The 27,659-nt window shown below is 41.3% G+C and overlaps 10 non-coding genes across 10 annotated transcripts; all 10 read right to left on the bottom strand.

Annotated features, from left to right (window-relative positions):
* Positions 1-278: 278 nt before the first annotated feature.
* Positions 279-351, bottom strand: trnam-cau. The gene has a single exon. It is a non-coding gene; the product is annotated as a tRNA-Met (tRNA).
* A 395-nt stretch (positions 352-746) lies between these two features.
* trnam-cau lies at positions 747-819 on the bottom strand. Its single transcript has one exon. It is a non-coding gene; the product is annotated as a tRNA-Met (tRNA).
* Positions 820-11,589: 10,770 nt separating this feature from the next.
* On the bottom strand, positions 11,590-11,662 carry trnam-cau. Its single transcript has one exon. It is a non-coding gene; the product is annotated as a tRNA-Met (tRNA).
* Positions 11,663-12,572: 910 nt separating this feature from the next.
* trnam-cau lies at positions 12,573-12,645 on the bottom strand. The gene has a single exon. It is a non-coding gene; the product is annotated as a tRNA-Met (tRNA).
* A 401-nt stretch (positions 12,646-13,046) lies between these two features.
* On the bottom strand, positions 13,047-13,119 carry trnam-cau. The gene has a single exon. It is a non-coding gene; the product is annotated as a tRNA-Met (tRNA).
* A 419-nt stretch (positions 13,120-13,538) lies between these two features.
* trnam-cau lies at positions 13,539-13,611 on the bottom strand. The gene has a single exon. It is a non-coding gene; the product is annotated as a tRNA-Met (tRNA).
* A 421-nt stretch (positions 13,612-14,032) lies between these two features.
* trnam-cau lies at positions 14,033-14,105 on the bottom strand. Its single transcript has one exon. It is a non-coding gene; the product is annotated as a tRNA-Met (tRNA).
* An 8,573-nt stretch (positions 14,106-22,678) lies between these two features.
* Positions 22,679-22,751, bottom strand: trnam-cau. Its single transcript has one exon. It is a non-coding gene; the product is annotated as a tRNA-Met (tRNA).
* Positions 22,752-23,159: 408 nt separating this feature from the next.
* On the bottom strand, positions 23,160-23,232 carry trnam-cau. Its single transcript has one exon. It is a non-coding gene; the product is annotated as a tRNA-Met (tRNA).
* A 419-nt stretch (positions 23,233-23,651) lies between these two features.
* On the bottom strand, positions 23,652-23,724 carry trnam-cau. The gene has a single exon. It is a non-coding gene; the product is annotated as a tRNA-Met (tRNA).
* Positions 23,725-27,659: the final 3,935 nt, after the last annotated feature.

Raw genomic sequence — 27,659 nt, 5'->3', positions numbered from 1 at the left:
TCTTATTTTTGGTCGTCTTGCCTCTACAATTCCTGCCCTATGTGAGATTTGAAGTCACAACCTGAAGATTATGAGACTGAGACTTCTCAGAGTCAACATGATATGCTTTTCACGGCATTCATAGTGCACACCAGTCGTCACAGTTGCAACTGCATCAATTGTTTTTCCAACTTCTTTCTCAGCTGATTTACACATTGTTGTTTCCAGTGTTGTAGTAGTCTTTTGAACTTGTTGAGTCCGTTGTTTGTTGAATCAGGCGCTTTTGCCCGTAAAACACCTGCCTCGTGTGAGGTTCGAACACACAGCCTTCAGATTATGAGACTGACGCGCTGCCTACTGCGCCAACGAGGCATGTTTTCATTGAACTCCAACATTTACTCGCGTAGTTCAGGGTGCACCTGCTTGGATAGGATCTGTATTTTTTCCAAGTGCCATTGTCTCCTGAATCATGGTTTGTCCATGTGTCTTTGTGGTCATTTCCACATTCTTTCTGCATCTTATTTTTGGTCATCATGCCTCTCAAATTCCTGCCATATGTGAGATTTGAAGTCAAAACCTATGAGACTTCTCAGAGTCAACAAGATATGCTTATCACGGCATTCATAGTGCACACCAGTCGTCACAGTTGCAACTGCATCAATTGTTTTTTTAACTTCCTTTCTCAACTGATTTACACATTGTTTTTTTCCAGTGTTGTTGCAGTCTTTTGAACTTTTTGAATCAGGCGCTTTTGCCCATAAAACACCTGCCTCGTGTGAGGTTCGAACTCACGGCCTTCAGATTATGAGACTGACGCGCTGCCTACTGCGCCAACGAGGCATGTTTTCATTGAACTCCAACATTTACTCGCGTAGTCCAGGGTGCACCTGCTTGGATAGGATCTGTCTGTTTTTCAAGTGCCATTGTCTCCTGAATCATGGTGTGTACCAGCGTCTTTTGGCATCATTTCCACATTCTTTCCACATCTTATTTTTGGTCGTCTTGCCTCTACAATTCCTGCCCTGTGTGAGATTTGAAGTCACAACCTGAAGATTATGAGACTGATTCTTCGCAGAGTGCAACAAGATACGCTGGTCACGGTATTCATAGTGCGCACCAGTCGTCACAGTTGCAACTGCATCAATTGTTTTTCCAACTTCTTTTCTCAGCTGATTTACACATTGTTTTTTCCAGTGTTGTAGTAGTCTTTTGAACTTGTTGAGTCCGTTGTTTGTTGGCTCTTTTGTCCGTAAAACACCTGCCTCGTGTGAGGTTTGAACTCACGGCCTTCAGATTATGAGACTGACGCGCTGCCTACTGCGCCAAGGGAATAGCTCATTTGTCGAGCTATAGATACTATAAATAGGATACAAAGTAGCGCATTTTCTCCTGGGAACGCGGTTTCGAATCCCGTCATCTTGGCGCGTTTGTCGAGCCATAGATACCATAAAGAGGATACAAAGTAGCGCATTTTCTCCTTGGAATGCGGTTTTGAATCCCGTCATCTTCCACCCACGCTTCCAACACTTTGGCTGTATCAAGTTAGGCAATTTATTTCACAATATGAAAACATATGTAGGGGCCGAAAACGGGTGAATAGAGGTCAGATAGATATCAAATTTGTAGGAATACCCTGTAACCCACGTATACAAGGCTGCTACGTAATTTCCGTATGCCAGTATTGATCAATGACCAGACTTCCTACGTTCAAGCAAGGCAATAGAACCGATATAAACACGTAGACTACAGCCATTTGCAACATTGTCACCAATAATGTAAACGGTATAATGTGTACTTACACTTCTAAGTAAAAATTAGTATTACTTGTTGCATTTAGATAAGACAATAAAATATCCTTATCTATATCTACACACACACACACACAAATATATATATATATATATATAAACAAATACACACATAAATAACTGAATAAAAGAGCTTTTTTTGCATTGAGTCAACACAATGGCAATTTATTACAAAACAGAAAGATGAACACAGCTTGGATATTTGTGTATTATACACAATTATGTACAGTTATATACAGAATATACCTTATTATATAAAGAATAATATATACAGAATATAATATTACAAAATACAATCAGCAGAATAATATGTACACGATAAAATATTATAAAATACAATCAGCAGAATAATATGTACACGATAAAATATTACAAAATACAATCAACAGAATAATATGTACACAATAAAATATTACAAAATGCAATTAACCCTCAGACCTCACTTTAATTTAATACCCATAAAAGCCATTAAGGACAAAAATGTCCACTTCCAAAAAACTGCTATAAAAACTTAACAGATTTATTTTTTTTTTCTGCTTTTTTTTTCTTTTGACATAAATCTCTAGAACAACTTCAGCTGTGCTTAAAACTACCAAGTATTCAATCATTTTGAGGATTTTAACCCTTTAAAAGCCAGTTTGGTTACTTAATGTCAATGTTGATTTTTATGAAAAAGAAATAAATGAAAAAAAATAATGATAATAATAATAAAAGCAAAAAATGTGTTATCTTCCTCAAACCAAATGTTGGATGGCTGGGGCATTATTTCTAAATCCAGCGTGGACATGTCAATGATTAGCTAAAGTATTGCCATTTTTGGAAGTGGACGTTTTTGTCCTTAATGACTCGAAAGGATCGTACATTTTCAATCAGATGCTACACAAAAACTTAGAATGCATCTAAGTCAATATTTTGGCTAATCATTGACTCTGCGTAGCCTGGCAACAGTCTACCTACAATGCACTGTGTTGTTTTGAAGCATGGCTAGCAATGCTGACAGAAGTAGCCCCAAGTACTGAGTATAAAATATGTCCTTTTCAACTGTAGCCACAACTGTGCAAATTTAGTTTTTATGCACTTTAAGATATGCCTGGGTAAGATGTGAACAACATTTTTATTTACAGAATTTTTATTCTATTTATTTTGTTTTTATTCAAATCAAAAGCAAGAAACATTTCTATTACAAGTTATGTTCAAATACAGCTCTGTTGTTGTGTTTTTAAGCACTTTTTGATGTGCGTCTTTCATGTTGCCAAATTTAAAAGGGAGACTTTGAATAAAAAGTGCATATTTGTATTCAACTAATCTGTATTGGTTCCAAGTTTGACAATACCACCTTCTTACTAGGTGGCGAACATGTTTGGCCCAGCTACATTTCTGATTTTAAAATTTGGCCAAGGTGAATTTGTAATTGAATAACCCTGACTTAGGCCAATGCTCAAAATACCATTAAACTCTGTAAACTGTGCTTAGTTTTAATCCCCCTTTTTTTGCCATACCCACGCTCTTCAAGGGCAGCCCTCCACTCAGCCAGAGTCACAGTGGCTGTGGCTTGGCAGTACCAATTCCCAAAGTATTGCTGGTGGGTGGGGGATCTCGCTCTCTCTGACACTGCTTACATTTAATGTTGTCGGTCTTCCTGGTGTATTTTCGTTTGGTTTTACCACTCTGCTCCTCCTCCTGTTTTTTCCTCTTGTGGTAGTACTGTGTTGTGTAGGGCACATCACACACAGCAGAAGCAAGAGGTAGGGAACCTTGAAGGAGAGGAGCAGGCTGAAGTGGCTGAGGAGCAGGCTGCAGCAGCTGAGGAGGAGGCTGCAAAAGCTGAGAAGCAGGTAGCAGGGGCCGAGCGGCAAGTTGCAGCAGCTGAGGAGGAGGCTGCAGAGGTTTACAAGGCGGCAGGGGCTGAGAAGCAGGTAGCAGGGGACGAGGGTCAGACTGAAGCAGCTGAGGAGGGGGCTGCAGCGGCTGAGAGGCAGGCTGCAGGGGCTGAGGAGATGGCTGCAGCGGCTGAGAGGCAGGCAGCAGTGGCCGAGGAGCAAGCTGCAGCAGCTGAAAGGCAGTCTGCAGGGGCTGAGGAGATGGCTGCAGCGGCTGAGAGGCAGGCAGCAGTGGCCGAGGAGAAGGCTGCAGCAGCTGAAAGGCAGGCTGCAGGGGCTGAGGAGATGGCTGCAGCGGCTGAGAGGCAGGCTGCAAGGGCCTAGGAGAAGGCTGCAGCAGCTGAGAAGCAGGTAGCAGGGGCCGAGGGGCAGGCTGCAGGGGTGGAGGAGAAGGCTGCAGCGGCTGAGAGGCAGGCTGCAAGGGCCTAGGAGAAGGCTGCAGCAGCTGAGAAGCAGGTAGCAGGGGCCGAGGGGCAGGTGGGAGATGTGGCACAGTTGGCATGGTTGCCTGAACAGGTGGCTCAAGAGCTGCCAGAAAAGGCACACCAAGGCCTGCAGAGGGAGCCAATGGCAAGCACTGCCTCTTTTTCAGCTGGGCCATCCCTGCAGTGTTTGGAGGCAGAACAAAGATGTGAGGATTGTCCTCACTGGGGTAAGGCATACAGGTTGTCCCTTTCCTCTTAACTGCAGGAGGAAGGCTCTCTGGGCTTGTGAAGGTGGGCTTTGGTGCAGGGATGCCTTGCTGCAGTACAACCTTCTCCTGCTGTCTCCTCTTTTTGCAGTACCTAAAATATTTCCAGAATGATTTTTTTTTTTATATAGTAAAGCTATGGGTTGAAAAATATCTCAACACTGACAGAGCAAAAATGTTAGGTCAATACCAAACTGGATTACTGATTGCTGTTCTATTAACTTACCAACTTGCAATGGTCGCAGTGTTCATAACAGGGAGCTGAATAGTTGTTCTCTCCATGACCGTAGCGTTATTTAAAATAACTTGACGGACATGGAGGTACGCTCTGGTTACCAGACTCCAGCGCTCGTGCCTGACCCCATCTATGCGCCTTGGTCCACTGTACTCAGCACACAGCTTCATAAAAAGTGCCTCGCACACTCGATTACAGTCAGGCCACTGGGCTGGGCTTCGACCTCCTGCAAAGCACCTACAAAAATATTCAACAGCAGGAGTTTAAAGTAAAACAGTAACAGTTGCACAATAACTTGCTTATTTGTCATGAATGCCGAACAAACATACATACCTCTTGGTACTCTCCACACCAGGTGAAACGATCTTTTTAGTCGCCCTGAATCTTCCCTTTGGGATTGTTTGCTGGTGTCGTTCAGGGTAAATAGTGCGACCTTTATCGTACTCTGACAAACAATCCCAAAGGGCTATGATTCCTGCAGCCTCCTCCCTAGATAGGGCAAGACTGTGGTCTTTGAGGCCAAACAAGCAATCAGCCAAGTCCTGGACTGCCTGAAAGCCCTCAACATTGTCCGGGCCAACCGAGTCCTACATTAATCATAATACAGAGATTAAAATCAGAAATATTCTTCAGAATGTGCTCATATCAAATTAACTGTAAGCGATTACAGAAGCAACTCTGAAAGACAGAAAATGATCAGACATGTAAACCTTACATCATGATGAGTGGAGCCTGATGATGTTGAGGGCTCTTCTTCTGATGACCTGGGTGGCTGTTGGGAGCCTAAACCATCCCAAATGAAAGCAAAGAGAGAAACATAAGGCATATCAAGGCAATGCTTGTGTTTTGACAGAAGAAAACTTTATTTTATTCAGAGAACAAGTTATGACCAAACACATTTAAGCTTTAACTCTGAGCACTGCTGCATCTCCTGACCTTGATGAGAAAGTGGCACATCCCTGGATGTCTGCCCCTGAGTGGACGGTTGAAGCTGGGGGTCAAGGCTGTGACCAGATCCCGCTGGTCTCCAACTACCCTCAGGAGTTGGATGGTGAACAGTCACAGGGGCTATTGGAAAGACATAAGGCAAAAGTCAGCAAATGAAGCCACAAGATCTGCCTCTGTAGCAAAAATCCTTTATTATAAATTTAGGTTTCAGGTTCCCTTTTTTTTAATGATTTGTTTTTACATTAATAGACTTTATTCACAGGGCTCTTGTTACATATGTGTTTCACCTTTACATATATAAACAAAAGAATATTCTAAGGCTGTCTAAGTGCTTCCTGCAGGGTAGTTTAGTTGAAAGAAAGCAAACAAAAAGAGAGCATTTTTGTGTACAATTTATAAAAGTTATATGCGTTGAAACAGTTTATTAAAACTCACCACTACACAAGCTGAAACTTGTAGAGGGCTGTGGGTGTAGTGCAGCTGGCAAAGCAGGAGATGTCACATGTGCTGGTGGAGTGCTGTGGGAAACGGGAGCTGCTGAAGTGGGAGGTCTACTAGGTGGAGTAGGGCCTGATGGCTGCTGGCAGAGTTGTGGGGGCCAAATTGTCATCATGTTGGGGACAGTAAGGTCATCTGCCTCAGAAGGCCCTGAACGTGTCTCCTCTTCTGCAACCACAATGTCCTCTGTCTCCATTGCCACCAATGCCAGCTTATAGTCCTCCATTACAGCATTGTTTTGGCTGTAAAGATACTCCACACCGATAAGCTCTCCTGAAACAAAACAAAGTTTCACACATCATTAACAATACTAAATATGTGCGTTAATCCCATTTAATATAGTTTATTAATTTTGTACCAGTGTATTTCCGTGGGGGTGTGTAGTCCACCAGCTGTCTCCCAAGCACCTCCATAGACAGCTTGTTGGCTGCATATCTGAGAAGGCCACTGTAAGAATGCGGCCCTTCTTTCCCCTCTACTGCCACAGTCCTGTCCTCATTCCACCTGGCAAGACCGTCCACCAGGTATGCCTGGAAAAAGACATCACTTGCCAGCGTTCCTGAAAAACATTACACATTTGCATGCATCGTTAGACTTGGAAGAATGTCCATTTCATGTCAGAAATAACAGTATTTAGCATTCTATTATTATTTATTTGGCCAACCTAAAGTGTGATTATTTTCATTTACCTGGGATGAACCTGTTCATGTGCAAGTGGAAGTTCTCCAGTGATGTAGAACCCCTTGCACAGCGGTAGGTTGGGAGGTCATGTCCAGCCTTTTTTAGTGTTCCTGTCTGCGTGTAGAGCTGGAAACCTGGAGGGTCCTGGAGGCATGGCAGATGTTTTTGCTGGGCCTTCCAGATTTCTGCCATCCTTGCAGAATTAATAAGAGGAACTCCGAGAGTGTCACAGCCCTTCTCTCCGTCATATGCCCTGATTAATTCAGAGAGCATGACCCCCATCTCTGCAGAGTCTCGGACAGCCCTCCTACAGTGAAGCATCATCTCGGCCTTAGTGATGTGCCGAGTGACATCTTCCTCTGTGGGACGCATGTTCAGCCTTTCCAGCTCTGCACGCTTGGCAGCCCTGAGCTGCTGCAGGTCACCTTCATCCCACACAAAGATGCAGCGGGTAAGCTGAGCCATGAAGCTGGTGTAAAGCGGATGGGAATCAGTGGAGCATCCAGTGGCAATCCTCCTCATAAAATGCCAGACATCCAACCGGATCTTCATGCCAGGCCACGCTGCAAAAATCTTCTGTAGGTGAGACTTCCCACAGCAGTCTCTATCTACATACAGGATCTCTGGTGGCGGCACACCAGCCTCTCTGTAACGCCGAACAAGTCCCTCAGCCATCTTCATCAGGCCCCAGCCCTCACTTGCTGTGAGCACGGACATAATGACTTGCCCATGCTCGTTGCCAATGTTGGTGGCCCAAGAAGCAGTTGCCCTAGCCTGACCAGCCAGCTTCCTCACAATCTTTTTGGTGGAGTCCAGCTTAAGCACCTGGCCAAAAAGTGAGGTGATGGAGGCCTTCACTTCGTCAACCCTGCTGAGGACATCCTGGGCGTACACCTGCATAAGCCAGCGATGTTTTGGCACTGCAGGCATAGCTGGCAAGTCCTCCAAGGTGACTGGGGAAATCAAACCAGACGAGACAGCCCGTGCAATTCCTCTGGAAGCAGTCAAGAACCGAATCTGTTTCCCCAGCCACGTCTCAGCATGCTGCTCCTCCAACTGCTTTTGAAGCTGGCTGCTGCTGTTTCCCAAGCCTCTCTGACGCATAAGGCGAACAACCTCCATGTCACACCCAAGCTTTTGTGTCAGCAGACATGGGAACTCAATGCGGTGGCCAATGTCAAGCTGGGAGACGATGGAATGGCTCCAGCCGATGACTTTCCTTTTGCAGCTCTTACAGGCAAGATATTCTGAAGCCAAATAATAAGAGGTGCTGACGGCGACCACATGCCTGACTCTCTGGTGTAGTCCAGCAGAGGTTAACTCTGACTTGCCACAGTCTGCATGAGGACAGAGGAGTTTAACACGCCAGAGCTTACGAGGCATCCACAGGACCAGGGGGTGACCAAAGTACTGCTCCAGAGCTGGCATGGCGCTGGAGGTCAGAGAAGGTTGGGGGGGGTACCACCACATCTTGTCCACCTTTGCTTGGTCCAGTTCTGGTTGATTTGTATGTGACAACCGGAACAGGGCCTTTGAGATCCAGCGCTGGTCAACTTCTGGCAGGGCAGGGATCCAACCAGCAGGCAGGCAAATTCTGCTCTCTATTTAAGAAAAGTTGACAGAATTAAATTCTTAATCAATATGTAGATAAAATTACACTCTCCTTCGTAGGCAGAAATAACAACAAAATACACAAGAGGCAATATGAACAAACAAAAAAACAGTCAGGCTATTGACAAGAGTTCTGCTATTGTGATTTTAGCCTTAGTTTAAGTCCTGTTAAAAGTATTACCTTTGTAGGAAATTTACAATATTCTATCCAAGATGCAAAAATGCAAATAGGTGTGTACTTAATATTGACTTCTGTGAATTTTTTTGAGATTGTACAGTTGCTATTTAGGTGCATTCAGAAAATTCTTACCATATTACTCATGTATTTGAATACATCAAATGAATTAACAAAAATGAAAACCTGGAATGATATTGGAGAGCAGTGAGACGGAGTGACAGAGAGAAACTTTTCTGAGAAAAAGATTGTGTGAGGGACAAAGCAAGAGAAAGAAAGAGATTATGATGTAGTACAGATTTCATTGAATACATACCAGCCAAGTCTGGCTCCATTTGTTGGGCTGCCTCCAAAAGCTCACTGTCAGTGGGTTCAGGCTGGTTTGAAGGAGCTGGGGTCGGTCTCGCAGATGACACAGTAGGGACAGCTAGAAAATTAATAGAGAATAGAGTAAATTACTATATATAAATATCTAAACCTAAATATTAGAAAATACCATATTTTAGTTGCATACATACATGGTTGAAATTTCTGAGGTGAAAACAGCCTTTTGACAGACTTGTCAAGAGTTTGCTGTGACCTTCCCTTTCCTATCAACAAGGACCGTAAAGAGGATATGGGCACTGAGGGTTGTTGTCTGGACGTGGAGGACTGTGAGGTGAGTCGTGCTGAGGTGCTGGGGCCTGAGGTGGGTTGTGCTGGGGTGCTGGGCTGTGATAGCTGTCCAGAAGTGGAGGGATTTGAGGATGTGGCAGGTTGTAAAGATGTTGAAGCTGCTTCTCTAGCCTTCAATATCTTCTCCTTCTTCACTTCATAGGCGTACTGACCCTCAGGGTAGTGGCAGAGGTACTTTTGGAAGGCCACCTTATTGACCAGGTTGTTGTGTGAGTCAGACTTTCCTGACTCAAGAGACACCGTCGCAGTAAGGTACCCACCATACCCTAGGGCATTCTCTGCCACCCACTTGAATGTTTGGCCTCTGTAGATGCCAAACTGGAGCTCATGTTGGCCAAGAAGATCTAGCTCATTGTCAACATCTCCACCAAGACGAAGGACTGAGAGTCTTGCAGACTCCCTGACCTTGTCTGGTGGTTGAGGTAAGACCCATGGCCTCTTCTCAGCCTTCACCTTCAGTGCCTCCTCTGAATCGTAGAGACAGGGGAGGCCATTCGCATTCTTTCGAAATTTAGGATCCATTCTGTATTCAAAAAAACATAAACAAACACATCACAAAGGTGAGATCAAGGCTGCTTAAGAACATGCCATATTAGACATAGGTTACAAATAAGTAAGCTTATTTTTACTTTTAGTCCACTTATGTGTGCATACATGGGTTTAAGTATCAAGCAGAGGCAAGTGTGTCTGTGGGCTTTTCTTTAATATGTATTTTATGTTTTGCTTTAGCTCAAAATAAAAATACATTATTTGGTTTATTTTTTTTTTTTTTGTTTATTCTTTATTTTTAACTACTCAGGTGATGTTATGTTTTACAACAGCAAAAAAGACAGCATATTTGTTCTTATTGTAAAGATACTTTATATCAATATCAATACTATGTCATTGGTTAACACCACTACTGTACTTTATTTAGCTATTGTCACAACTACACATTATACAACCATACATACAATGTAAAAGTACATTCATAATCATATTCCAGCAATTTATTTATTAAATAAAGAAGAAAGCGATTTGACTGTCTAGTGCATGATTGCATTGTAACATTACCATAACACAGTATGGCCACTGTGTAGAACTGCAATACCTGCCCTCCATCTGCTGTAACTTTAATTAATTTCTTACATTAACTAAAAGGAGGTGTCATCCACTTAGTTTTTCATGTAAATTTAGACTTTTTCGTGCTTCGCCACGCTCATTAAGGCACGAAAAACGATGTGTGATCAACCGACATGAAATTCAAAATGAATAAATGGAGAATAGTTCGCTACTGGACGTAAGAATGTAGTTTCATTGATTTTCATTCTGAAAAAGCGTAGTGAAGAGGGGTATGCATGTTTCACAGTAAAAAAAAAAAATGAATGAATGAAGAATCGTTTGTACAATGGCCGACTAGTACATAGTGGAAAGTGTTACAGCAACTTGCAAAACGGGTTTCAAATGAACGAGTTAAAAGTGTTTCGTGCTTTCAGCTAGCTATCAAATTCGTGTATAATTCTCCGCCAAAAGTGAGCCAAATTCAAAATATGGATAAGAATGAGTGGAGATTTGTTACTCTCCCGGGCGATTTCAAGAAATTATTTCAGATATACTCGAAAAGCAACGTAATTAAATGTTCAACTGCGTGCTAAAATGTCGGTTGAATCACTCTATCTGCAATATGTAATTTTAATCATTTGATTTTAAGTATTAAAAGTAAAACTTCGTAATAACTGAGGGATACCCGTACTTACCGCTTTCGGAAAAGTTGTCGAAGGCGACCAATGGGGGCGCGGCCTTCTTCTAAATCTTGGTAGCACTCGTCATTCTGATTGGTCAAATCGTGGAGAGCGCTGTGAAAGGTGATTGGTTCTCTCAATTCTTGGTAGCAGGGTGGCATTTCATTGGTCAAATCTTGGTAGAATTCTTGGTAGCATCAAGCAACCGGATTGGCTCTTAGATGATTTATGGAGCTCGACTGACGGGTAACAGGGAGCGCCAACGAGGCATGTTTTCATTGAACTCCAACATTTACTCGCGTAGTCCAGGGTGCAACTGCTTGGATTGGATCTGTCTGTTTTTCAAGTGCCATTGTCTCCTGAATCATGGTTTGTCCATGTGTCTTTGTGGTCATTTCCACATTCTTTCTGCATCTTATTTTTGGTCGTCTTGCCTCCACAATTCCTGCCCTATGTGAGATTTGAAGTCACAATCTGAAGATTATGAGACTGATTCTTCTCAGAGTGCAACAAGATACGCTGGTCACGGTATTCATAGTGCACACCAGTCGTCACAGTTGCAACTGCATCAATTGTTTTTCCAACTTCTTTTCTCAGCTGATTTACACATTGTTTTTTCCAGTGTTGTAGTAGTCTTTTGAACTTGTTGAGTCCGTTGTTTGTTGGCTCTTTTGTCCGTAAAACACCTGCCTCGTGTGAGGTTCGAACTCACGGCCTTCAGATTATGAGACTGATGCGCTGCCTACTGCGCCAACGAGGCATGTTTTCATTGAACTCCAACATTTACTCGTGTAGTCCAGGGTGCACCTGCTTGGATTGGATCTGTATGTTTTTCCAAGTGCCATTGTCTCCTGAATCATGGTGTGTACCAGTGTCTTTTGGCATCATTTCCACATTCTTTCCACATCTTATTTTTGGTCGTCTTGCCTCTACAATGCCTGCCCTGTGTGAGATTTGAAGTCACAACCTGAAGATTATGAGACTGATTCTTCGCAGAGTGCAACAAGATACGCTGGTCACGGTATTCATAGTGCACACCAGTCGTCACAGTTGCAACTGCATCAATTGTTTTTCCAACTTCCTTTCTCAGCTGATGTACACATTGTTTTTTCCAGTGTTGTAGTAGTCTTTTGAACTTGTTGAGTCCATTGTTTTGTTGGCGCTTTTGTCCGTAAAATACCTGCCTCGTGTGAGGTTCGAACTCACGGCCTTCAGATTATGAGACTGACGGGTGACAGGGAGCCAACGAGGCATGTTTTCATTGAACTCCAACATTTACTCGCGTAGTCCAGGGTGCAACTGCTTGGATTGGATCTGTCTGTTTTTCAAGTGCCATTGTCTCCTGAATCATGGTTTGTCCATGTGTCTTTGTGGTCATTTCCACATTCTTTCTGCATCTTATTTTTGGTCGTCTTGCCTCTACAATTCCTGCCCTATGTGAGATTTGAAGTCACAATCTGAAGATTATGAGACTGATTCTTCGCAGAGTGCAACAAGATACGCTGGTCACGGTATTCATAGTGCACACCAGTCGTCACAGTTGCAACTGCATCAATTGTTTTTCCAACTTCTTTTCTCAGCTGATTTACACATTGTTTTTTCCAGTGTTGTAGTAGTCTTTTGAACTTGTTGAGTCCGTTGTTTGTTGGCTCTTTTGTCCGTAAAACACCTGCCTCGTGTGAGGTTCAAACTCACGGCCTTCAGATTATGAGACTGACGCGCTGCCTACTGCGCCAACGAGGCATGTTTTCATTGAACTCCAACATTTACTCGTGTAGTCCAGGGTGCACCTGCTTGGATTGGATCTGTCTGTTTTTCAAGTGCCATTGTCTCCTGAATCATGGTTTGTCCATGTGTCTTTGTGGTCATTTCCACATTCTTTCTGCATCTTATTTTTGGTCATCATGCCTCTCAAATTCCTGCCATATGTGAGATTTGAAGTCAAAACCTATGAGACTGAGACTTCTCAGAGTCAACATGATATGCTTATCACGGCATTCATAGTGCACACCAGTCGTCACAGTTGCAACTGCATCAATTGTTTTTTTAACTTCTTTTCTCAGCTGATTTACACATTGTTTTTTTCCAGTGTTGTTGCAGTCTTTTGAACTTTTTGAATCAGGCGCTTTTGCCCATAAAACACCTGCCTCGTGTGAGGTTCGAACTCACGGCCTTCAGATTATGAGACTGACGCGCTGCCTACTGTGCCAACGAGGCATGTTTTCATTGAACTCCAACATTTACTCGCGTAGTCCAGGGTGCACCTGCTTGGATTGGATCTGTCTGTTTTTCAAGTGCCATTGTCTCCTAAATCATGGTGTGTACCAGCGTCTTTTGGCATCATTTCCACATTCTTTCTGCATCTTATTTTTGGTCGTCTTGCCTCTACAATGCCTGCCCTGTGTGAGATTTGAAGTCACAACCTGAAGATTATGAGACTGATTCTTCGCAGAGTGCAACAAGATACGCTGGTTACGGTATTCATAGTGCACACCAGTCGTCACAGTTGCAACTGCATCAATTGTTTTTCCAACTTCTTTTCTCAGCTGATTTACACATTGTTTTTTCCAGTGTTGTAGTAGTCTTTTGAACTTGTTGAGTCCGTTGTTTGTTGGCTCTTTTGTCCGTAAAACACCTGCCTCGTGTGAGGTTCGAACTCACGGCCTTCAGATTATGAGACTGACGCGCTGCCTACTGCGCCAACGAGACATGTTGGTCTTGAGCTTCAACGTTTACTCGCGTAGTCCAGGGTGCACCTGCTTGGATAGGATCTGTATGTTTTTCCAAGTGCCATTGTCTCCTGAATCATGGTGTGTACCAGTGTCTTTTGGCATCATTTCCACATTCTTTCCACATCTTATTTTTGGTCGTCTTGCCTCTACAATGCCTGCCCTGTGTGAGATTTGAAGTCACAACCTGAAGATTATGAGACTGATTCTTCGCAGAGTGCAACAAGATACGCTGGTCACGGTATTCATAGTGCACACCAGTCGTCACAGTTGCAACTGCATCAATTGTTTTTCCAACTTCCTTTCTCAGCTGATGTACACATTGTTTTTTCCAGTGTTGTAGTAGTCTTTTGAACTTGTTGAGTCCATTGTTTTGTTGGCGCTTTTGTCCGTAAAATACCTGCCTCGTGTGAGGTTCGAACTCACGGCCTTCAGATTATGAGACTGACGCGCTGCCTACTGCGCCAACGAGGCATGTTTTCATTGAACTCCAACATTTACTCGCGTAGTCCAGGGTGCAACTGCTTGGATTGGATCTGTCTGTTTTTCAAGTGCCATTGTCTCCTGAATCATGGTTTGTCCATGTGTCTTTGTGGTCATTTCCACATTCTTTCTGCATCTTATTTTTGGTCGTCTTGCCTCTACAATTCCTGCCCTATGTGAGATTTGAAGTCACAATCTGAAGATTATGAGACTGATTCTTCGCAGAGTGCAACAAGATACGCTGGTCACGGTATTCATAGCGCGCACCAGTCATCACAGTTGCAACTGCATCAATTGTTTTTCCAACTTCCTTTCTCAGCTGATGTACACATTGTTTTTTCCAGTGTTGTAGTAGTCTTTTGAACTTGTTGAGTCCATTGTTTTGTTGGCTCTTTTGTCCGTAAAACACCTGCCTCATGTGAGGTTCGAACTCACGGCCTTCAGATTATGAGACTGATGCGCTGCCTACTGCGCCAAGGGAATAGCTCATTTGTCGAGCTATAGATACTATAAATAGGATACAAAGTAGCGCATTTTCTCCTGGGAACGCGGTTTCGAATCCCGTCATCTTGGCGCGTTTGTCGAGCCATAGATACCATAAAGAGGATACAAAGTAGCGCATTTTCTCCTTGGAATGCGGTTTTGAATCCCGTCATCTTCCACCCACGCTTCCAACACTTTGGCTGTATCAAGTTAGGCAATTTATTTCACAATATGAAAACATATGTAGGGGCTGAAAACGGGTGAATAGAGGTCAGATAGATATCAAATTTGTAGGAATACCCTGTAACCCACGTATACAAGGCTGCTACGTAATTTCCGTATGCCAGTATTGATCAATGACCAGACTTCCTACGTTCAAGCAAGGCAATAGAACCGATATAAACACGTAGACTACAGCCATTTGCAACATTGTCACCAATAATGTAAACGGTATAATGTGTACTTACACTTCTAAGTAAAAATTAGTATTACTTGTTGCATTTAGATAAGACAATAAAATATCCTTATCTATATCTACACACACACACACACACAAATATATATATATATATATATAAACAAATACACACATAAATAACTGAATAAAAGAGCTTTTTTTGCATTGAGTCAACACAATGGCAATTTATTACAAAACAGAAAGATGAACACAGCTTGGATATTTGTGTATTATACACAATTATGTACAGTTATATACAGAATATACCTTATTATATAAAGAATAATATATACAGAATATAATATTACAAAATACAATCAGCAGAATAATATGTACACGATAAAATATTATAAAATACAATCAGCAGAATAATATGTACACGATAAAATATTACAAAATACAATCAACAGAATAATATGTACACAATAAAATATTACAAAATGCAATTAACCCTCAGACCTCACTTTAATTTAATACCCATAAAAGCCATTAAGGACAAAAATGTCCACTTCCAAAAAACTGCTATAAAAACTTAACAGATTTATTTTTTTTTTCTGCTTTTTTTTTCTTTTGACATAAATCTCTAGAACAACTTCAGCTGTGCTTAAAACTACCAAGTATTCAATCATTTTGAGGATTTTAACCCTTTAAAAGCCAGTTTGGTTACTTAATGTCAATGTTGATTTTTATGAAATAAATGAAAAAAAATAATGATAATAATAATAAAAGCAAAAAATGTGTTATCTTCCTCAAACCAAATGTTGGATGGCTGGGGCATTATTTCTAAATCCAGCGTGGACATGTCAATGATTAGCTAAAGTATTGCCATTTTTGGAAGTGGACGTTTTTGTCCTTAATGACTCGAAAGGATCGTACATTTTCAATCAGATGCTACACAAAAACTTAGAATGCATCTAAGTCAATATTTTGGCTAATCATTGACTCTGCGTAGCCTGGCAACAGTCTACCTACAATGCACTGTGTTGTTTTGAAGCATGGCTAGCAATGCTGACAGAAGTAGCCCCAAGTACTGAGTATAAAATATGTCCTTTTCAACTGTAGCCACAACTGTGCAAATTTAGTTTTTATGCACTTTAAGATATGCCTGGGTAAGATGTGAACAACATTTTTATTTACAGAATTTTTATTCTATTTATTTTGTTTTTATTCAAATCAAAAGCAAGAAACATTTCTATTACAAGTTATGTTCAAATACAGCTCTGTTGTTGTGTTTTTAAGCACTTTTTGATGTGCGTCTTTCATGTTGCCAAATTTAAAAGGGAGACTTTGAATAAAAAGTGCATATTTGTATTCAACTAATCTGTATTGGTTCCAAGTTTGACAATACCACCTTCTTACTAGGTGGCGAACATGTTTGGCCCAGCTACATTTCTGATTTTAAAATTTGGCCAAGGTGAATTTGTAATTGAATAACCCTGACTTAGGCCAATGCTCAAAATACCATTAAACTCTGTAAACTGTGCTTAGTTTTAATCCCCCTTTTTTTGCATCTCCTGACCTTGATGAGAAAGTGGCACATCCCTGGATGTCTGCCCCTGAGTGGACGGTTGAAGCTGGGGGTCAAGGCTGTGACCAGATCCCGCTGGTCTCCAACTACCCTCAGGAGTTGGATGGTGAACAGTCACAGGGGCTATTGGAAAGACATAAGGCAAAAGTCAGCAAATGAAGCCACAAGATCTGCCTCTGTAGCAAAAATCCTTTATTATAAATTTAGGTTTCAGGTTCCCTTTTTTTTAATGATTTGTTTTTACATTAATAGACTTTATTCACAGGGCTCTTGTTACATATGTGTTTCACCTTTACATATATAAACAAAAGAATATTCTAAGGCTGTCTAAGTGCTTCCTGCAGGGTAGTTTAGTTGAAAGAAAGCAAACAAAAAGAGAGCATTTTTGTGTACAATTTATAAAAGTTATATGCGTTGAAACAGTTTATTAAAACTCACCACTACACAAGCTGAAACTTGTAGAGGGCTGTGGGTGTAGTGCAGCTGGCAAAGCAGGAGATGTCACATGTGCTGGTGGAGTGCTGTGGGAAACGTGAGCTGCTGAAGTGGGAGGTCTACTAGGTGGAGTAGGGCCTGATGGCTGCTGGCAGAGTTGTGGGGGCCAAATTGTCATCATGTTGGGGACAGTAAGGTCATCTGCCTCAGAAGGCCCTGAACGTGTCTCCTCTTCTGCAACCACAATGTCCTCTGTCTCCATTGCCACCAATGCCAGCTTATAGTCCTCCATTACAGCATTGTTTTGGCTGTAAAGATACTCCACACCGATAAGCTCTCCTGAAACAAAACAAAGTTTCACACATCATTAACAATACTAAATATGTGCGTTAATCCCATTTAATATAGTTTATTAATTTTGTACCAGTGTATTTCCGTGGGGGTGTGTAGTCCACCAGCTGTCTCCCAAGCACCTCCATAGACAGCTTGTTGGCTGCATATCTGAGAAGGCCACTGTAAGAATGCGGCCCTTCTTTCCCCTCTACTGCCACAGTCCTGTCCTCATTCCACCTGGCAAGACCGTCCACCAGGTATGCCTGGAAAAAGACATCACTTGCCAGCGTTCCTGAAAAACATTACACATTTGCATGCATCGTTAGACTTGGAAGAATGTCCATTTCATGTCAGAAATAACAGTATTTAGCATTCTATTATTATTTATTTGGCCAACCTAAAGTGTGATTATTTTCATTTACCTGGGATGAACCTGTTCATGTGCAAGTGGAAGTTCTCCAGTGATGTAGAACCCCTTGCACAGCGGTAGGTTGGGAGGTCATGTCCAGCCTTTTTTAGTGTTCCTGTCTGCGTGTAGAGCTGGAAACCTGGAGGGTCCTGGAGGCATGGCAGATGTTTTTGCTGGGCCTTCCAGATTTCTGCCATCCTTGCAGAATTAATAAGAGGAACTCCGAGAGTGTCACAGCCCTTCTCTCCGTCATATGCCCTGATTAATTCAGAGAGCATGACCCCCATCTCTGCAGAGTCTCGGACAGCCCTCCTACAGTGAAGCATCATCTCGGCCTTAGTGATGTGCCGAGTGACATCTTCCTCTGTGGGACGCATGTTCAGCCTTTCCAGCTCTGCACAGCCCTGAGCTGCTGCAGGTCACCTTCATCCCACACAAAGATGCAGCGGGTAAGCTGAGCCATGAAGCTGGTGTAAAGCGGATGGGAATCAGTGGAGCATCCAGTGGCAATCCTCCTCATAAAATGCCAGACATCCAACCGGATCTTCATGCCAGGCCACGCTGCAAAAATCTTCTGTAGGTGAGACTTCCCACAGCAGTCTCTATCTACATACAGGATCTCTGGTGGCGGCACACCAGCCTCTCTGTAACGCCGAACAAGTCCCTCAGCCATCTTCATCAGGCCCCAGCCCTCACTTGCTGTGAGCACGGACATAATGACTTGCCCATGCTCGTTGCCAATGTTGGTGGCCCAAGAAGCAGTTGCCCTAGCCTGACCAGCCAGCTTCCTCACAATCTTTTTGGTGGAGTCCAGCTTAAGCACCTGGCCAAAAAGTGAGGTGATGGAGGCCTTCACTTCGTCAACCCTGCTGAGGACATCCTGGGCGTACACCTGCATAAGCCAGCGATGTTTTGGCACTGCAGGCATAGCTGGCAAGTCCTCCAAGGTGACTGGGGAAATCAAACCAGACGAGACAGCCCGTGCAATTCCTCTGGAAGCAGTCAAGAACCGAATCTGTTTCCCCAGCCACGTCTCAGCATGCTGCTCCTCCAACTGCTTTTGAAGCTGGCTGCTGCTGTTTCCCAAGCCTCTCTGACGCATAAGGCGAACAACCTCCATGTCACACCCAAGCTTTTGTGTCAGCAGACATGGGAACTCAATGCGGTGGCCAATGTCAAGCTGGGAGACGATGGAATGGCTCCAGCCGATGACTTTCCTTTTGCAGCTCTTACAGGCAAGATATTCTGAAGCCAAATAATAAGAGGTGCTGACGGTGACCACATGCCTGACTCTCTGGTGTAGTCCAGCAGAGGTTAACTCTGACTTGCCACAGTCTGCATGAGGACAGAGGAGTTTAACACGCCAGAGCTTACGAGGCATCCACAGGACCAGGGGGTGACCAAAGTACTGCTCCAGAGCTGGCATGGCGCTGGAGGTCAGAGAAGGTTGGGGGGGGTACCACCACATCTTGTCCACCTTTGCTTGGTCCAGTTCTGGTTGATTTGTATGTGACAACCGGAACAGGGCCTTTGAGATCCAGCGCTGGTCAACTTCTGGCAGGGCAGGGATCCAACCAGCAGGCAGGCAAATTCTGCTCTCTATTTAAGAAAAGTTGACAGAATTAAATTCTTAATCAATATGTAGATAAAATTACACTCTCCTTCGTAGGCAGAAATAACAACAAAATACACAAGAGGCAATATGAACAAACAAAAAAACAGTCAGGCTATTGACAAGAGTTCTGCTATTGTGATTTTAGCCTTAGTTTAAGTCCTGTTAAAAGTATTACCTTTGTAGGAAATTTACAATATTCTATCCAAGATGCAAAAATGCAAATAGGTGTGTACTTAATATTGACTTCTGTGAATTTTTTTGAGATTGTACAGTTGCTATTTAGGTGCATTCAGAAAATTCTTACCATATTACTCATGTATTTGAATACATCAAATGAATTAACAAAAATGAAAACCTGGAATGATATTGGAGAGCAGTGAGACGGAGTGACAGAGAGAAACTTTTCTGAGAAAAAGATTGTGTGAGGGACAAAGCAAGAGAAAGAAAGAGATTATGATGTAGTACAGATTTCATTGAATACATACCAGCCAAGTCTGGCTCCATTTGTTGGGCTGCCTCCAAAAGCTCACTGTCAGTGGGTTCAGGCTGGTTTGAAGGAGCTGGGGTCGGTCTCGCAGATGACACAGTAGGGACAGCTAGAAAATTAATAGAGAATAGAGTAAATTACTATATATAAATATCTAAACCTAAATATTAGAAAATACCATATTTTAGTTGCATACATACATGGTTGAAATTTCTGAGGTGAAAACAGCCTTTTGACAGACTTGTCAAGAGTTTGCTGTGACCTTCCCTTTCCTATCAACAAGGACCGTAAAGAGGATATGGGCACTGAGGGTTGTTGTCTGGACGTGGAGGACTGTGAGGTGAGTCGTGCTGAGGTGCTGGGGCCTGAGGTGGGTTGTGCTGGGGTGCTGGGCTCTGAGGTGTGTTGTGCTGGGGTGCTGGGCTGTGAGGTACGCTGTGCTGGGGTGCTGGGCTGTGATAGCTGTCCAGAAGTGGAGGGATTTGAGGATGTGGCAGGTTGTAAAGATGTTGAAGCTGCTTCTCTAGCCTTCAATATCTTCTCCTTCTTCACTTCATAGGCGTACTGACCCTCAGGGTAGTGGCAGAGGTACTTTTGGAAGGCCACCTTATTGACCAGGTTGTTGTGTGAGTCAGACTTTCCTGACTCAAGAGACACCGTCGCAGTAAGGTACCCACCATACCCTAGGGCATTCTCTGCCACCCACTTGAATGTTTGGCCTCTGTAGATGCCAAACTGGAGCTCATGTTGGCCAAGAAGATCTAGCTCATTGTCAACATCTCCACCAAGACGAAGGACTGAGAGTCTTGCAGACTCCCTGACCTTGTCTGGTGGTTGAGGTAAGACCCATGGCCTCTTCTCAGCCTTCACCTTCAGTGCCTCCTCTGAATCGTAGAGACAGGGGAGGCCATTCGCATTCTTTCGAAATTTAGGATCCATTCTGTATTCAAAAAAACATAAACAAACACATCACAAAGGTGAGATCAAGGCTGCTTAAGAACATGCCATATTAGACATAGGTTACAAATAAGTAAGCTTATTTTTACTTTTAGTCCACTTATGTGTGCATACATGGGTTTAAGTATCAAGCAGAGGCAAGTGTGTCTGTGGGCTTTTCTTTAATATGTATTTTATGTTTTGCTTTAGCTCAAAATAAAAATACATTATTTGGTTTATTTTTTTTTTTTTTGTTTATTCTTTATTTTTAACTACTCAGGTGATGTTATGTTTTACAACAGCAAAAAAGACAGCATATTTGTTCTTATTGTAAAGATACTTTATATCAATATCAATACTATGTCATTGGTTAACACCACTACTGTACTTTATTTAGCTATTGTCACAACTACACATTATACAACCATACATACAATGTAAAAGTACATTCATAATCATATTCCAGCAATTTATTTATTAAATAAAGAAGAAAGCGATTTGACTGTCTAGTGCATGATTGCATTGTAACATTACCATAACACAGTATGGCCACTGTGTAGAACTGCAATACCTGCCCTCCATCTGCTGTAACTTTAATTAATTTCTTACATTAACTAAAAGGAGGTGTCATCCACTTAGTTTTTCATGTAAATTTAGACTTTTTCGTGCTTCGCCACGCTCATTAAGGCACGAAAAACGATGTGTGATCAACCGACATGAAATTCAAAATGAATAAATGGAGAATAGTTCGCTACTGGACGTAAGAATGTAGTTTCATTGATTTTCATTCTGAAAAAGCGTAGTGAAGAGGGGTATGCATGTTTCACAGTAAAAAAAAAAAATGAATGAATGAAGAATCGTTTGTACAATGGCCGACTAGTACATAGTGGAAAGTGTTACAGCAACTTGCAAAACGGGTTTCAAATGAACGAGTTAAAAGTGTTTCGTGCTTTCAGCTAGCTATCAAATTCGTGTATAATTCTCCGCCAAAAGTGAGCCAAATTCAAAATATGGATAAGAATGAGTGGAGATTTGTTACTCTCCCGGGCGATTTCAAGAAATTATTTCAGATATACTCGAAAAGCAACGTAATTAAATGTTCAACTGCGTGCTAAAATGTCGGTTGAATCACGCTATCTGCAATATGTAATTTTAATCATTTGATTTTAAGTATTAAAAGTAAAACTTCGTAATAACTGAGGGATACCCGTACTTACCGCTTTCGGAAAAGTTGTCGAAGGCGACCAAAGGGGGCGCGGCCTTCTTCTAAATCTTGGTAGCACTCGTCATTCTGATTGGTCAAATCGTGGAGAGCGCTGTGAAAGGTGATTGGTTCTCTCAATTCTTGGTAGCAGGGTGGCATTTCATTGGTCAAATCTTGGTAGAATTCTTGGTAGCATCAAGCAACCGGATTGGCTCTTAGATGATTTATGGAGCTCGACTGACGGGTGACAGGGAGCGCCAACGAGGCATGTTTTCATTGAACTCCAACATTTACTCGTGTAGTCCAGGGTGCACCTGCTTGGATTGGATCTGTCTGTTTTTCAAGTGCCATTGTCTCCTGAATCATGGTTTGTCCATGTGTCTTTGTGGTCATTTCCACATTCTTTCTGCATCTTATTTTTGGTCATCATGCCTCTCAAATTCCTGCCATATGTGAGATTTGAAGTCAAAACCTATGAGACTGAGACTTCTCAGAGTCAACAAGATATGCTTATCACGGCATTCATAGTGCACACCAGTCGTCACAGTTGCAACTGCATCAATTGTTTTTTTAACTTCTTTTCTCAGCTGATTTACACATTGTTTTTTCCAGTGTTGTTGCAGTCTTTTGAACTTGTTGAGTCCGTTGTTTGTTGGCTCTTTTGTCCGTAAAACACCTGCCTCGTGTGAGGTTTGAACTCACGGCCTTCAGATTATGAGACTGACGCGCTGCCTACTGCACCAACGAGACATGTTGGTCTTGAGCTTCAACGTTTACTCGCGTAGTACAGGGTGCACCTGCTTGGATAGGATCTGTATGTTTTTCCAAGTGCCATTGTCTCCTGAATCATGGTTTGTCCATGTGTCTTTGTGGTCATTTCCACATTCTTTCTGCATCTTATTTTTGGTCGTCTTGCCGCTACAATTCCTGCCCTATGTGAGATTTGAAGTCACAACCTGAAGATTATGAGACTGAGACTTCTCAGAGTCAACATGATATGCTTATCACGGCATTCATAGTGCACACCAGTCGTCACAGTTGCAACTGCATCAATTGTTTTTCCAACTTCCTTTCTCAGCTGATTTACATATCGTTGTTTCCAGTGTTTTCGCAGTCTTTTGAACTTGTTGAATCAGGCGCTTTTGCCCGTAAAACACCTGCCTCGTGTGAGGTTCGAACTCACGGCCTTCAGATTATGAGACTGACGCGCTGCCTACTGCGCCAACGAGGCATGTTTTCATTGAACTCCAACATTTACTCGCGTAGTCCAGGGTGCACCTACTTGGATTGGATCTGTCTGTTTTTCAAGTGCCATTGTCTCCTGAATCATGGTTTGTCCATGTGTCTTTGTGGTCATTTCCACATTCTTTCTGCATCTTATTTTTGGTCGTCTTGCCTCTACAATTCCTGCCCTATGTGAGATTTGAAGTCACAATCTGAAGATTATGAGACTGAGACTTCTCAGAGTGCAACAAGATAATCTGATCACGGCATTCATAGCGCGCACCAGTCATCACAGTTGCAACTGCATCAATTGTTTTTCCAACTTCCTTTCTCAGCTGATGTACACATTGTTTTTTCCAGTGTTGTAGTAGTCTTTTGAACTTGTTGAGTCCATTGTTTTGTTGGCTCTTTTGTCCGTAAAACACCTGCCTCATGTGAGGTTCGAACTCACGGCCTTCAGATTATGAGACTGACACGCTGCCTACTGCGACAACGAGGCATGTTTTCATTGAACTGCAACATTTACTCGCGTAGTTCAGGGTGCACCTGCTTGGATAGGATCTGTATTTTTTCCGAGTGCCATTGTCTCCTGAATCATGGTTTGTCCATGTGTCTTTGTGGTCATTTCCACATTCTTTCTGCATCTTATTTTTGGTCATCATGCCTCTCAAATTCCTGCCATATGTGAGATTTGAGGTCACAACCTATGAGACTGAGACTTCGCAGAGTGCAACAAGATACGCTGGTCATGGTATTCATAGTGCACACCAGTCGTCACAGTTGCAACTGCATCAACTGTTTTTCCAACTTCCTTTCTCAGCTGATGTACACATTGTTTTTTCCAGTATTGTAGTACACTGTAAAAAAAATTCCGTTAAATTTACGGTAAAACGCTGGCAGCTGTGGTTACCAGAGATTTACTGTAAAAATTACGGTGAGAATGTATGAGAAAAAACGGTGTTTTCATTCTACAACTGTAAATATTACAGTTCAAACCTGTTTTTTTTTAACTGTAAATTTCTGTTAAAAAAATACAATATTGTAACCGTTTATACAAGGATTTGCTGTAAAAATAACAGTTATACTGTAACCATATTTACGGTAATTTGCTGTACAACTTACTGTAATTTGATGTAGAAGTTACAGCTCTATTACAACATTTTCTACAGGGATTGGCTGTAAAAATAACGATAATGAAACAAACCTGTTTACGGTAAATTACTGTAAAAACACCAGAAATCCTGTAAACCTAAATACAATCTATCTCAGTAATAAAAACAGTAGACCCGTATAATGTTAAACGGTATTTTATTATAACTACTTAAATTTTACAGTAAATTACTGGCAGCTGTGGTTACCAGAAATTTACCGTAAAAAATACAGTACAAAACATGAGAAATTACAGCTGATGTTTGCAGATTTTACGGTAGTAGCAAAATACTGCCCAACTTTAAATTTTACAGTAAATTACTGGCAGCTGTGGTTACCAGAAATTTACCGTAAAAAATACAGTACAAAACATGAGAAATTACAGCTGATGTTTGCAGATTTTACGGTAGTAGCAAAATACTGCCCAACTTTAAATTTTACAGTAAATTACTGGCAGCTGTGGTTACCAGAAATTTACTGTAAAAAATACAGTACAAAACATGAGAAATTACAGCTGATGTTTGCAGATTTTACAGTAGTAGCTTAATACTGCCTTACTTTAAATTTTACGGTAAATTACCAGCAGCTGTGGTTGCCAGAAATTTACTGTAAAAAATACAGTACAAAACATGTGAAATTTCAGTTAATTTGCTAGATTTTTGTAGTAGTGCCCTAATACTCCTACTTTTAACAAAAGATTCAAGCTCTCTGATAAACAATAAGAAACTCTGCAGTTATATGTTTGCTATAAAAAACCTTTCAACACATCTGATAACTTGTCTGTAAACTCACAAAGCAGTTTAGATCTTGGAAAAAAAAGCTTGTGTCCATATGTATGACAGGTAGTCCTTGGTGTAATGCATGAAGATGAAACAAAGTCACTTGTAAATGATTCAAGAGTAATGAGTCCAGTCTTGACTGAAGAAGGCCTTCCACTTGGGAAGCTTCACATGGCCAAGAAACTTCATCTTCTTGAAGACTCGAGCACAGTTCATCAGGTGTTCTACTTTGGACTGGCTCCATCCTCTCTGCAGGAAGTACATATACAAAACAAAGTTAGAGTGATTCAGTGCTTCAGTTTAATGCCTACACAGATGTAAATTTGAAAAAACTAGGCTCTAATAAGCCATGCTTACAATCAGCACAACAGAATAAAATAAACAGTGTGTACAGTACATACAGATCGCTTCTATAATAGAATATGGTGAAGAAACGCAAATGTACCCACAAGTGCCAGCTATTAAGTCAGCAATCACCTAACAACAGCCAATTACTTTTTCCGTTATTGATTATAATGAGACAGTTATGACATATTAATTGCAATTTGCTTTTCCTTTATAGTTTAGAGCTGTGGTGCCCAGGCTTGTATCCACTGAGCTCCCCCCTCCTTCACATATCCAAGAAGATATGGACCCACACAAAAAGTGACATAGCTATTGCTGTAAAACTAAACATAAATTTGAATTGATGTCATTATTTAAAGCAGTTTTAATTTTGGCAGATATTTTTAATTTTAGTCTTAGTTTTAGTCTTTAAGTGAAATGAATTTTAGTTTCAGTCACATTTTAGTAATTTCTGTACATTTAGTTTTAGTCCATAAAAGTCCTCACATTTTAGGTTTTACTTTTAGTCCAAGCATTTATTGTCTTACTGAAATCTGGTACCAAGTCATAGTGGGATGTTCTCTGCACCCTGCCAAACCTGGGGTCCCTGCTTTCTACAGCTGAGAGACAGAAGAGCTACAGCTGCATTGTTTTTTGACAGAATTACCCACAGTGGAGAGATATCATGGATTTTGAATGTCCGACGAAAACTACAATACATTCTAGTCAAAAACTAAACTTAGTTTTTGTCAGTTTTAGTCATCACAGATCTATTTTTGTTAGTCTTAGTCTAGTTTTTGTCATGGAAAACAAAGCTGTCGATGAACATTTTTAGTCATAGTTTTAGTCGACGAAATTAACACTGGTTTAAAGCTACACACCATAGCCCAAACCACAAGTGTTAGCAAAAGACCTTGGTATGAACCATTCATAAGGGTTATATTGTGATTTTAGGTAGTTGAACCACAAGATAAATATTTGCAAACTATGCTCTTTATTTATATATTTACTTGTAAGACCACCCAAATAAATATAGAATTTGCTTTTACATGTAAATATAATATATAGTTTTATATATAATTTCTATATAATTTCCCTTCGGGGATGAATAAAGTTATTATTGTATTGTATTAGGGTAAGCCTTCCCATTAAGCCCAGGCACCATTTAAGCCCACTTGCGACTTTGAAGTCAATTTAAAAAAAAAAAAAAGAGGGCCCTGTCTTATGCTATACATTATTTTGTCCAATCACACAATTTCTTAATTATATGTCAGTTTTTGTTTGACACAATCACATTTGTAGATATTGAAAAAGGCCCGCCTACATTTGTGCAGTCTCAAGGAGGCTCAGATAAAGTCGCCTCAAAACTTTGGTGTTTTGGGACCCTCAGAAAGAACCTCTTTTCAACCATTTTCAGCCACTGACTTGTTAAGTACATTCATATTATGTAATTTGAGAGATTATTGATTTGTTTTTTTTTTTGTGTATAAACAGGTAGTTTTTTGTAATTTCTTACTATTTAGTTTTATGTGAAAAGATGAGTCATGCTAGCTAGCGTAGCGAGCTAATCACTAGTCAATACATGTAGCCCTACTGATAGATAGACTGCTTAATGATTAAAAATGATAAGTACACAAACTAAGTGTTTTCTGATTCATTTTACATAAATCTTACATAAAACTTTGAACAAGAATTCCTTGATAATTCAGAAAGTTTGGCAGAAGAGGAATAACTGTGATGGCAAGTTTTGCAGCATATTTAGGCTACAGGCATTTCTTTAAACATTTGTTTCATTTTGGTGAGAACATATTATCTTCATTTCCCTGGTAGTCACTGTAGAACCATTTAAGCCCAGTGTGTTCCATTTAAGCCCATCTTATGTGTTTCAATAGAAAAAAATGAAATTTTGAGGTTTGATAGCTTTTTGCTGTAATCCTGTGTTGGATGTTGTTATACTAACTTCATTAACATGAGTACATCACAGATCACACACTGACCAGAAGAATTGTTATGTCAGTTAATTTTGCATAATCATTTGTTTATAGTGAGAAAAATGCCAACAAAAAAGAGGAATTACAGCAACTGTCCTAAAATCATCATTGTTACAGCCAAACATTAAATCCAAGTTCAATAAGATATTGTTGATTCACTGTAATGTCATTTAATACTTTTAAAAACAAAC

This window comes from Cheilinus undulatus, linkage group 2 (genome assembly GCF_018320785.1).
Source record: "Cheilinus undulatus linkage group 2, ASM1832078v1, whole genome shotgun sequence".
Classification (NCBI taxonomy): domain Eukaryota; kingdom Metazoa; phylum Chordata; class Actinopteri; order Labriformes; family Labridae; genus Cheilinus; species Cheilinus undulatus.
Note: the sequence above shows the minus strand (reverse complement) of the source record. Positions and strands in the feature narration are given on the sequence as shown.